This window comes from Copidosoma floridanum, unplaced genomic scaffold (genome assembly GCF_036245765.1).
Source record: "Copidosoma floridanum isolate Cflo_tuat_1 unplaced genomic scaffold, Cflo_Japanese_pri ptg000013l, whole genome shotgun sequence".
NCBI classification, from domain to species: Eukaryota; Metazoa; Arthropoda; class Insecta; order Hymenoptera; family Encyrtidae; genus Copidosoma; species Copidosoma floridanum.
This window is the reverse complement of record NW_028321890.1, coordinates 16,423,166-16,434,139: the sequence shown is the minus strand read 5'-3', so window position 1 is coordinate 16,434,139 and position 10,974 is coordinate 16,423,166. Positions and strand designations below refer to the sequence as shown.

At 32.1% G+C, this 10,974-nt stretch overlaps 1 long non-coding RNA gene across 1 annotated transcript; it reads left to right on the top strand.

Annotated features, from left to right (window-relative positions):
- Positions 1 to 8,774: 8,774 nt before the first annotated feature.
- On the top strand, positions 8,775 to 9,288 carry LOC149374908 (uncharacterized). The gene is made up of 2 exons (XR_016292990.1): positions 8,775 to 8,831; positions 8,965 to 9,288. It is a non-coding gene; the product is annotated as an uncharacterized LOC149374908 (long non-coding RNA).
- Positions 9,289 to 10,974: the final 1,686 nt, after the last annotated feature.

The window sequence follows — 10,974 nt, the reverse complement described above, 5'->3', positions numbered from 1 at the left end:
GAATCGTGTTACTATTCGATCCTGTGGAAAACCATTCTTTTATGTCGGAGTCATTCCCACATTTCACTAACATTTCTACAAGATAATTCAAGCCCAGTCGATTATCTTGAGGATTTTGGCAGAAAATACTCAATGACTCCGACATCAATGTGTCAAACAGTAATAACCAGACGTGCGAATCAATAGCCGCATTCGTTGTAAAATGCATGAAATTTTCAAAATCATCTTCGGTTTTTAGCATAATGAAGAAAAGTAACTTTGAACTCTTCCACATACTGTCATACTTTATCATTAGGTCTGATCCTGCGACTGCCATGGAATAATAGTGATTTTTTGAAAGTTACCTCATCATGCCCGTTGCAACATGCATACCTATTAAATAAAAAATAAAGTAAAATTCCATGCTTGATATTATTTTAATAATCAATATATTTTTACTTACTTTCGAAACCATAATACACGATCACAACACTGTTGGTTTTGTAAAGTTCTTTTACGTCCATTACTAAATTCGAATAATTATTTATATCACTTGTTGAATCATAACAAGAAACTAACGAAACAACCGAAAGAATGAAAACTGAAAACGTTGATGAGACCATTTTTAATCCGTAATGATGAAAACAAAGATTGACAGAAATTGATGTAATTTTAATATTGCAGCTGAAAGACTGTACTGCAAAAACGAGTCGTAAGATAGTGGAGTCTACCAACTGTGATACTTGTCAATTGTATTTAAATTTTAGGACAGTATTTTTTATTGACTTGTTTTGATTCTTGTGAACTGTAAGGAGTCCTTCGCTCGACTGCTTGATCGGATATAAATATACCAGGATTGTTAGGATTGGGGAAGAGCAGTGGCCACGTGTTGAATTATGAATTGTATCGATTCTCGTAAATAATAAATTGTCGTACTTAATAATAAATTGTGAAGCTCGACCAATGTACTTTTTTGACAGACCAAGCAGTACTACGTGTATAAAATGAAATGTACGAAAAGGTATGTGTATGAATAAATTTGTATGCGTGTATATATGTTTCAATGTACATAGGGTAAACAATAAGAGGGTACATCATTTTATGGATTGAAGAGTTATTTTCCGATGAATCTTGACGTGTTAGAACAAAGATTTTTATAAAAAAAAGAAAATTTATACAGATCTTCAAAACCTGTTGTTTTTCAATTCACATCAAAGAATCAACAAAACTCATATTTTGGTTCTCATACAGATAATTGTTAAAACTCGATCTACTTTAAAATCTTGATGTTATTTTTCATTACATTGTTACAAAATTAAAATTATAGATGTAACAAATGTAAAACGTCTTTCAGATACTTTTATTGATGTTAAAAAAACATCCGATAAAACTTATGCAAACAAAAACTGTTTGGAATGTACACGTACAGAAACTATCGTCGGTGTACAAGAAATATACTACGGAGTACGTAAAATAATTTAGACAAACTTAAAAAAGTACTTTTACTTGCATGATCCTAAGAAGTTTAAAATAATAACGTTAATCAAATAAAGAAACTTTTTTTTCTTATTCATATAAGCTTGTTAGCAACTGTGAATAGGAAAAAATTTTTTCTTTAATTTATACTTTTCATAACAAAGATTTCCTTGTTATTTGATTAATGATTTGTAATGATAAAAGTGTTTTTCATTTATTTTTATAACACCAGATCAATCAATTTTGTTTCTAGCACAATTTGTACATCATGATTTAAAAAAACCATATCCTTACAAAAATGTATTGAAGTATTTCAAAAAATATAAATATATTTGACCGGATACTTACGTCACGTACAATTTCGACACAAGTATCAAGACACCGAAACTGCATAGCAACGAGTAAGGCTATAAACTATGGTCCCATGTAGATATAGGCGCAACAGTTATCGATGAGCATCAGAGTTAGACAGCAAAGGCCAGGCGTTTAGGGTGTTGCAGTTGCGTTGCCGATAAGCAGCATGTAGAGACTCAGGCCCACGAAAGGAAAACACTCTCAGCTTTGCTTAAAAACGAGAATTAGTATATTACGTGACGAGGCAGGGAAGTAAATCATTTCCGTCTACGTGTATTTTTATACCAGCACTATGGAAACGATAATAGTATATAAATGTACTTGGAAACAAAACTGACCTATAGGTATGCCACCAAATACATAAGCTTCTGAAATTCATTTATATAGTCACAGAATCGCTTCGAGGACTCAGACGTACAGAGACTAAATATTTAATTATTTCAAATTGTTGAGTACAGCACTTCTTAGTGGCTGAAACCATTAATTTAACACTCTGCAATCTACATATTCGCTAGGCATAAGTATTGAGGTTATGATTCGATTGATTTAGTTTTCGTCAGCTGAGTATAGTTCATTGTTAACTATAGCTATATACACATACGTAGTTAACGACTGACACGATAAAGTAACTAGGAGAAAGTTGCGCATAACGTTAGTCTACAACAAAAAAAATTCCCGGGCTGGTCAGAAATGCATAATTTTCCATTCTGAAATCAGGACGGAAATGCGCTTTTGCCGTCAGGGTATGATGAAATAGTATATTACGTACGCGTTTGCAAAGGCTTTGATTTACGAACCGAGAGGTTCATGGCACGAGCTGAAAGTGAAGACCGTAACGAGGCTCATAAAGAAGCCTTTAAAAACGAGTTTTGTATTCTATTTTTTCGCCTGAGAGCACCAAATCAAGCAGCGAAGGTGCTATTTTGAAGTTGAAAGTCGAACAAGTGTATTAAAGTCAATTCAACTCCAATTTAAGTCTTGACTCATTATGGATAGCCGAGGAAATCTACGTAACACTTAACGATAAACATTTTTTCTAATAAATTTTTGCAGTTCCTTATCTTATAATGGAATAATTTACGATTTAAGGAAAACAAATCAACAATGAGAATATTGTATATTATATTTATATACGTAAGCGACGGAAAAAGTTGGTGTTTACATAAAAGTACGTAAATATTATAGCAAACGAGAATGGCTCCAGAAGGAAAGATATTACGTACTGCTAATTGCTTGTAACTTTTCTTACAAAAATAGTCTAAGCTAAGGATTATATTTAAATAAGAGTTTTATCACTTTACATGTGATATACAAAACTTATGGTAAAACAAGGAACGGGTCATTTTCTTACTTAGTCACAAATGAGAAAAATAATGCTCAAAATGTGTATGACAGCAATATTATTTTACCCATTTGAGGTAAAGCTATCCGTAAAAGTAATTCGTAGACATTCGTACCCAGTTTGTATATATTTCGGTTTAACATTCGTTTTGTCTTTTTATCTTTTTTTTTTTTCAGGCACTGCCTATGTTTTGTATAGGACCAAGCCATTTATCGATTTCTCGCGTTTGAATACTAAAGTAAAAATGGTTTCGTTCAAGCAAACGTATTTTTGTCACAAGGTCAATTTGATGGCTTGATTATTGCATGACGCGGTTGTTTTTTCACCAACAGAACAAAAAATCGAACTTTGATTGGTGGGCACTTTGAGTTTTTCACAGAAAATAATCAATAACATAAACGAGTCATTCCAAAAGTCGACTATTCATATTTTTGTCAACAATAACTTTAGTTTTCGAAAGTGTTGATTTTTCTCTTTAAATTCACACCATAAGGTTTATGAAATTTATAAACTTAGTTGTCTTATCATATATTTCTGAATGAATTCCAGAGACTTTTCAAAAACTCGTCATCTTTTTAAAACTCTCATTGAAATTTTTAATATAATCGAGACCTCGGGGTGATAAACTCAATAGGTCAATGGAAAACGAAGAGATCCAATAAAAGTGCTCCTTCTTTTGATCGTATACTGTCTTTTTCGACGTAATAAAATATAAAGCACGATTTCCTTACGTCCCCAATCTTATGTATTTTTAGGTGATGTCGTGATCAGCTCGTATTCATTGTTATACTACGGCTAAAAGAAAACTTCAATTTTTATTTGTAAGTATTTTGGACTTCACACAGAGAATAATCAACAACATTAAGACGTATCTATACAAAAACAAAGCATAAGAAGTAAAGATATAAGGCCTTAGCACTCGTAGTTTGCTAATAAAGCTTATCAACAATTACTTAGATATTTGGAAAGAGCTAAAAAGTGATAATAAATTGTTATTATTTTAACAGGTACCTAGTGTTTTGAAAGGTAACATTTCTCTTGAATAGAACAATTGGTGTCTAGATTTTGTCTCGGAAATATTTAATGCATATTTTAGTTACACAAAATTTGAAATATAGGATCACGCTTTTCTAAAGTAGTATCACATTTATTTTACCAAATAAAAAAAAGGTATTTATGTGACAGTTGAAAAATATTCTGCAAAATCTGAGACCCTTACTTGATATATTTTAATCGATACGGTAAAAATTTTTTAGACGCTTCTAAAAAATTGTTTTGTAAGAGACCTGAGTACTGAAGACCTTCAAATAAGATTAAAGAGTAGAACACTCTAAATATTTTATAATTTATTAAAAGAGTTTTGTCGACATACAAAAAAAAAAAAACTAAAATTTTGAAAAATATAATGAACAATCATTTATGTAAAAACCACTTTTAAAAAAACTTAACTAACATTTTTTAATAAACATACACATAATGTGAGTGCATGTGTTTGTGTGTGTATGTGTTTGTAAATTGGCTGGTACTAAAAAAAGGTTTGTTTGGATTAGAATATTTCTAAACTTACTGATTAATATCCCAACGAATATTATTCGTTTTATCTAACCAATCCAATAATCAAACAAAAAGTGAATTGTAAATTAAAGTTAAGTTACAAACCACAGTATGACAAAAAGTCAGATGTAGCCTTAAACGATTCAATAATAGTTAAATAGCTTGTAAAATACTAGGCTTACATGAAGGTCACCTCTTCATTCGTAACAAAATAAAAAATTAAAACAAAATAAATGTCAAAGCTTGATTCAAAAGATAATAATCTCTAAAATTTCGAAATCATGTCAATAAAGCGTGCCTTATTAATTTGAAGTATTAATCATTTTGATTAAAATCACCCAAGCCAACTTACTAGGTAAGGAAAGCTGCCCCTTGACACTACAGAGAAGCTGCTTGTCTACGGTGAAAGAGCAGCTCTACTAGGTGGAACAGAGACACTAAAATAGAGCAATAATAGCATGGCTCTTCTGTATCTGAAGGAGTATTTTCCAACAATTCTCTTTCGGAACAGTGCGTGCAGCGCTAGTCATTAACTTGAATAGTCCAACTGCAGTCAGAGATGAGTAGAGAGATTGCTAACGCCAATGCTACGGCGTGAGACAACTTTTTTTCACTGATCGGGGCGACCCACCGCGGCCAGCCGTCGAACCAAGGCGCACATTTTTCGAGAGTGCGAGACTCGTATCGAAGAGCGTGCGCCTACAAGAAGAGATGTGGATTCGCGTGGAAATGAGCATATAGGCGCACATTTTAGCGACACGTAGAAGGGGTATACCGAATGGGTGCCTACGAGGAGAGGAGTGGAAATGTTGACTATAGCTATATATTTGAGCGTACAGCCAAAGCAAGCGACGACACGAGTTCTTTTCTTTTGACTGCAACCGAGTATATGCTATATATAATAACCTGACTCTTACTCTCTCGCTCTTGCTTGAATGATATCTATCAATCTTACATTCGATTAAATCGTGAAACTAAATGCTCATATAATTATATGCAGGGAATTTGATATCAAAACATTTTTTTTTTCCGTACGTTAACACTTAATTTGAAATCTAGTATTATTTTGAAAAAATAATCAGCTTAATTTTTTTAAGGATAACAGTTCAGCTATAACCACTGGTTAATTATTTTTCCTGATCATAATTGTTATAAACTGTAGGACAAGCCCTGGAGGTTATCGATGAACATATGTGACTTTAAGATCTCGTGCTCTCAAAGTTTCGATAGCTCAGGTAGTAAGGGCTTATGCCACTACTGTTCTCGTTTTGCTATCTGAGGATCGATTCCAACTGTTGGCAAATTTTTTTTTTTAACGTGATTCATCATGCTAGTTTGTTTTCTTTTTATTTATGTTTTATTTATGTTTTATAAATAATATTAACAAACCCTTTTACCCTATACATCGAAATACATTTTTTTAATACTAATTATATTAAACAATTTCATAAGCTGATACTTAACTATAGCATAACCATTTCAGAATTTCATATAAATTCTTATAAATTATAAAAAATTATGTTCAAGGTTAAACTTTTACTTTTTCGAAATTCATAATGTAAGTGACAAGTGGTTGTAACTACCAGGTAAAAATTTTAAGTAACGTAACAGTAAACTTGATATATAAGATCTGTTTTTCATTACTGTTTAGATTTTTGTTGCATAATTTTCAAAGGTATTAAGTTTTGATACTTACAAACGCTAATTAAAAGTTTGGTCTAGAACCAACATTATGTAATTGAAATTGAAATTTCATATTTAATCAACACAATAAGTTTAGCTGCTATACCTAAAATTTTTTTACAACAAAAGACGGTAAATAAATGATTAGGGAGTTTTATGTAAGTTTTCTTGTGCCTCCGAAGATTATGATTATTGTATAGATAGATAAAAATATCGATTAGAACAGCTTAATCATTTCTTGGAAAATAAAATATTAAAATTAATGAAAATTATGTATAAGGATTTTTTTTCTCTTACTTTCTTTGGAGTTTAAAATGTAATAATTATACTCATATCCTAAGAAATTATTTTATTATTATGAATTTCCGAAATGGCCATGCTAACGATAAGTATCAGCTTATGAAATTGTTTAATATAATTAGTATTAAAAAAATGTATTTCGATGTATAGGGAAAAAAGGGTTTGTTAATATTATTTATAAAACATAAATAAAACATCAATAAAAAGAAAACAAACTAGAATGATGAATCACGTTAAAAAAAAAATTTGCCGACAGTTGGAATCGATCTTTAGATAGCAAAACGAGAACAGTAGTGGCATAAGCCCTTACTACCTTAGCTATCAAAACTTCGAGGGTAGAAGATCTTAAAGTCACATATGTTCCTCGATAACCTCCGAAGCTTGTCCTACAGTTCATAACAATTATGATGAGAAAAAATAATTAACCAGTGGTTATAGCTGAACTGTTATCCTTAAAAAAATTAAGCTGATTATTTTTTCAAAATAATACTAGATTTCAAATTAAGTGTTAACGTACGGAAAAAAAAAATGTTTTGATATCAAATTCTGTGCATATAATTATATGAGCATTTAGTTTCACGATTTAATCGAATGTAAGATTGATAGATATCATTCAAGCAAGAGCGAGAGAGTAAGAGTCAGTTAAATATATATAGCATATACTCGGTTGCAGTCAAAAGAGAAAAACTCGTGTCGTCGCTTGCTTTGGCTGTGCGCTCAGATATATAGCTATAGTCAACATTTCCACTCCTATCCTCGTAGGCACACATTCGGTATACCCCTTCTACGTGTCGCCAAAATGTGCGCCTATATGCTCATTTCCACGCGAATCCACATTTCTTCTTGTAGGCGCACGCTCTTCGATACGAGTGTCGCACTTTCGAAAAATGTGCGCCTTGGTTCGACGGCTGGCCGCGGCGGGTCGCCCCGATCAGTGGAAAAAAGTTGTCTTACGCCGTAGCATTCTCTGCTGCAGTAAGCAACGACAGCGTTTAGTATTAGTACATGCAGTGATTGTTGCACCTCCAGCTGTACAAGTAGCACACAAAGCGCATATCAAATTTATACAGTAATCAGTTCAATATTCTTCAATCACCGGTGTCAACTTTGTTAAAGAGGCAGGATTTTAAAAGATTATTTGTATTCGAATTTCTTGTTCTAAATTATCATGCTTAAGAATATAATACCAAACTATACCGAAGAAGAAGTACTCGCAGACATTGAATACTCAAGACATAAAGCTTATGCTTCACGATCTATTCCCTGTGCAAATTATAATAATAAAAGCCTTGTTTTACCAATTCATTAGAGCTACGGTGACAACAGTTCCTCTAAAGTTGATGCACACAAGGTAAAAGACCATTTCTATATTAATTTATTACGGATTCTTTATCGCGGGTTACGATGGAATAATATAGACTTCCCGTGTATTTCTTAAGTATAAAAATGGTTGGAAATGGAGACTCATCAAGCAAAAAGTGTAAGAAAAATTGTGCACTTTTCGAGAGGAGGTGCACTCCTACAAAGGGTAGGTGTAACAAAGATAGAGAGAGAAGAAGAGAGTAAGCCAGCGCAGGGATCTGCATAAATGGCAGATCGATGTAGATAGTCAGTATTGATAAAATCGGTAATTATAAAATAGTATAACCAACCAATATTACAAAATACGCTAAATCTTAAAAAGGAAATAAGATAAAGCAAAAATATCGAGTATTCCGGGTTTTTTTTTGGGAAAAATAACATCATGACACACAAAGAAATAGGCGTTGAGTTATGTGAAGACATTACCTAAAATATCCAGCCTCTAAATATTTTTTCATAAAATCAAGATGGAAAATTAGTGAAAAAATTAAAGCATATTTGCAGAATTGTTATAAATATGTAGAATTTATTTCTCGTTTTTTGCCTAACAATAACCTTAAAAATTATTTTGAAAAATTTCTCGAGCCTTTTATTTACAAAAAATGTACAGGAAAGACATAAATATACCACCGTAACCAACGAAAAAAAGAGGGACTCCTAGTTCCACACTCTGGTTTTTTAAATAAACTCTATGTCATTTAATGGTCAATGATTTTTGTAGGAAGATTTTTATAAAAAGGTAGACTGCACAGGATTTGCTCTGGAAGAAATTAACGTATTCGTGAGTATCGTTTAGTTTTATTCGTCATACATATAATTTGAATGAAAGATAAAAGAACAAAAAAAATTATAAATAAAAATGACGTAATATGAAAAGCAAAAAATATACTCAATAAATTTTGTTTCAACTATAGGTCAAAGACGAATTGATCGTAGTCGAGGGTATACATGAAAAGTTGCAAGATGAGCACGGCAATGTCTATAAAAATTTGTCAAAGACGTTTCCCGTCTCTGAAAACTACGACTTTAATGATGCTAAAATAAACTTAGTCTCGGACGGTACATTAACTATCTATATTCCTTGTAAGATTCAGCCATTAGCAGATGAGAACTGTGCCATCAAAAGTCCAACCAAAAATGAACCAACTGGAGAAATATAACTTCAGTCAGAAGAATAATAATCTAATGGTATTTCATGATTTCATCTTTCTAAAGTTTCAAATAAATGATAAAAACTACGAGAAGCATTTTATATTTATTATGTTGTTGATATATATAATTATATTATGTCATTTGTATTCACAATTTCATGCAATAAATACACTCCCATAAAATGGTAAGATTTTATAGCGTATATTAATAAGTCCTCTAGCAGAGCATACCGACTAATTTCTTTCCGATTTCATTCGTATCAAATATTTGACATAATCATGTAGTTGCAGAAAAATTGTTTATTACACGTTTCTAATACGAGACACAGAAAGCTTTATCTAAAAATAGGCAACAAATATCCTAATGAAATATTACTAATTATAATATTTTACATGAGAAAAGAATTGGAGGCGGGCAATAATAAAGTAACGAATCTATACAATCTTTCTGTTACATTTAAATATGATAGTATGCGTACATTATATCCTGAGGCAAAAATGACATGTCAACAGCACAGGTAGTCTAAACTTATTTTTTGGAAGTGTGGCATTGAACTGCAAGTGAGGTAACAAGGTTAGATTATTTTATTAATTTTACAAGATTCTAAGATGTATATTATAGTACACGGATGTAACATGACAAGGGATGGCCTTGTCTACCACTACATGTGCGGTTACATAATGCCGACGCCTGTCCTCCCCCCCAGCAAATCTATTGGTGAGGTTCAGAATTTTAATGCTTCTTGCACAACAGATTTTCATAGATTAAACTTTTTCATAATTGATTTTTGTAATCCTATGTGTGCCGTGCTACTTGATAAAGGACAGTGCTTTTTTTGTCCAATTAGAAAACGGAAAAGGGTGTATTTCAGTGCAGTAACCTTTCTGTTGCCAATAAGGTCCCCTCTTGCTCAATTCGGACTGGAGTCGCTACTCTTCTTCATATGTTTTTAATAGAAATGTACTGCCCCATGAGTTACGGTTACCTGCTATTACTTAGGCCTCATAGTCTGTCTTGACTGTTTTACCAAAACCACCGCGCTGGAAAGAAACGATGCACATGGCCAGCCCCAGAAAACAGCTTGTAAGTAAACCTATTATGTGTCATAGTAGTGTGTCAGTGTAGTAAATGCTTTGGTGCAAAAGTTGTAAACATCACTGTTTCTTAAACAAAGTGGGGTGAAATGCTATTTGGTTTGACGCCCCTTCATACGATCCAAGCTGCCAGCAGCAGGATCTCTGTCAAGGTCTTGAACACCCTAGAGTAAGATTATCAATATTATCACTAGTTATTATTATTATCATTATTATTATTATATTATTTATTACTTGTACAATAAATTTTTTTGATATTCATATTATTACTATTCTTGTCCTCATAAGTGCTGTAATAACTAAAAAAAATAAAACATCAGTACCCTTAATACATAAGGTTTCTAAGAAATGAGGAGTAAAGGGTACAGTTGTTGACCTCCCGATACAGATTCACTGCCAGATGCATTCTTAAATAGAGCCTTTATATATAAATATACAAAATATACAGAGGTATTTTTAGATTTTCCGGTGGCTAGATCCTTAACTTTAGGTGACAGTCACCTTCTATACTGCATTAAAACATCGGCTGCATATTTGGAAGAAAAATGAGTTATTTTTTACGAATTGAAACTCTTTCATCAGCCGATAAATCTCGTAAAAATTATTGTACGAAAACAAAAAACAAAAGATGATTTCTTCAAAGAAAGTTGCAATTATAAAATATTTCAATTACTGGGA